We start from the raw sequence: 2,500 nt of genomic DNA, 5'->3' as shown, positions 1-2,500 counted from the left end.
ACCCTTCACTTTCTTCAACTTGAAATCGCATATTTTGATTTCCATGGGTAGTGAAATCTCTAATCTATCATAATTCATCCCCGCTGTGCTCACATCCCCTCCACTGTTGTTAACTTTCTCTAGCCGCGAAGCTTGGTCCCGATGATTTTGGCTCTTCAATTGAAGATGGCCGTATAGTCCCAATCCGTTCCCAAAGCTCTTTCATGATCTCTATGTAGCCTCTTCTCTTTCCATTTTCGTTACAGGGAGGATTATCACATGACACAAGCTCCTTAGCTTTTCTCTTACAGTCTACAAGATCTTTATTCATCCTCTCAGTCCATTTCACCTTCGGCCTTCGCGCTTGACTTCACATTTTTTTTCCCGTGTTTGTGGCTTAGCACTTCTTCATTCTTTCATTGTTTTGACCAGTTCATAGCTCTTGACTGTTGACGTTAGGTGCCTTTCAGAGTTAGCTGAAAAACTTTGGCAGTTAATGTTCTTCCCTCCCTAAACCCTACACCCACTTATAATAATAATAATAATAATAATAAAGATACAAATTTGAAGAATCTGAGCATTCTAACCCGTGGTACAAGCAATCTTATCCGCAACCAAGCCAAGAGAATAACGAGGCAAAGATCTTGTGGGACATACCATGGAAATTGGAAAAATGTCCAATGAATGGCGCAAATAGACCGGATATCAGTGTATTGGACAAAAGGAATAAAGAATGGATCATCATAGAAGGAACAATATGCAACCCAGGAACAATCACAACGAGAATTAAACACAAGAAAGATAAATATATAGATTTAAAACTTGGTATTAAGAACTTATACCCAGGTCATAAAGTAAAGCTCATTACAGTAGTCTTTGATTTTCTCGCAGTTTACTACAAGGATCTTGAAGAAGAACTTACCAGCATATTGGATAACAACTTAGCAAAGACAACTATTGAACGCTCGCAAAAGTGGATCATCTCCCAAAACTGTGAAATAGTAAAAAGCTTTCTCTCATAAATTGGTTTTGGTTAAAGCCGTTTATGGATGATGAAGATGTATATAGTATCTTATTTGCATTGTTTTTTAAATTTCTTTTTCTTTTTTGTCGTTTATAAGGCTCATTCTATGAATTTTGCTACATTTTTTTTTAGTTTTACAACATTACACCGTAATTTGTTAGATTGACCATAGTCATAAGGTTTTATGGGATAGATACATGAGCACGGTGACCATTGCCCAGGCCTACAGGTCCACAAAGGTCGTAAAATCATTTGAGGATATTTCAATAAAGTCTCCAATAATAATAATAATAATAATAATAATGGTGGCGAGTAGTGTGGTCGGGCTCTGACAGCTTTGTTAGAAGTCTGGTCTAATACAAAAGCAAGCCAAGCTTAGAGCACCACTACCCATCTGAACAAGTATTTATATACTTTGGCAGTCGTCAAACCGAACAGGAAAGACTTTTGGTGTATCACAGCGAAGGAAATCAAACTTATATTTTCATAGTTAGTTTTCATTCGAGTTTAATGGACAATCTGAATATGGAAGAAAATAACGGACAAGCTCAAGGCAATCGAAGGTTAAAATGGACTGATGAAATAAATTCTACACTGCTCGAATGTAAAAGGAAAGCTGTACTGATGACAAAATCGGATGTACCTGAAGCTATGTATGGTAATCGTAAGAAAGGCTATATGGAAATCATGAACAAGCTATGGGATCAGCATGGTTACGAATATCTTGCAATACCTCGGAAAAACCTACAAAACCAGGCAGCTCGACTAGAGAAATCGTTAGGTTGGAAGATGGCAGGGTGATGAAACTGAAAGAAATAACGATGAAAATATCGAAAATATCGCAAATATTGATACTATTTCGACAGGAAAAAATGCTAATCAGCTTGAACGTGGAATGAGTTTGCATAGCATTCACAGCACCATTCCTATGGGATCTACAGAAAATCAATTAACTGCCTAGGCACGTGCGCTAAAAGACTAAACTAGGACTAAAGAAAAACCAACAAAAAGGGACATTGAAAACATCAACATTGTCGTGGGTGAAATCATTAACCAACACGCCAGTGGAGGATCCTTTTATACTTCTATGGATTGTTAATTGTGCACTTTTTTTTTACCGTGGTCAGTTTTCTGTTGTTGAAGAAATGGAAAAAAACCCAATTTAAGCGGAAGACCAAGGAAAGCTTTAAATGATAAGAAGAAGAAAGAATACGAGGAAAAAGCTATGAATCTCAGGAAGGTGATTTCTATTGCAAAGGCGGAGCTGGAGCGATTACGAGAAAATAGAAAGTTGACAAAGAAAGGAAGGAAAAACAGAAGATTATTGTTAGAAGAGTGTAGAGCAATCTCTTATGTTGAACTCGTAAACTACATGGAAAAGAAGAAGTCACAGCTACGAAAGTTGAAGGAGGATCACATCAAACAGAAGAAGCAAGACGAAGCAAGATCTCTAAATCGTCAATTCAAGCAGGATGTAAGGCTTGTATACTCAAGGTT

This window comes from Montipora foliosa, chromosome 7 (genome assembly GCF_036669935.1).
Source record: "Montipora foliosa isolate CH-2021 chromosome 7, ASM3666993v2, whole genome shotgun sequence".
NCBI classification, from domain to species: domain Eukaryota; kingdom Metazoa; phylum Cnidaria; class Anthozoa; order Scleractinia; family Acroporidae; genus Montipora; species Montipora foliosa.
This window is presented reverse-complemented; position numbering follows the sequence as displayed.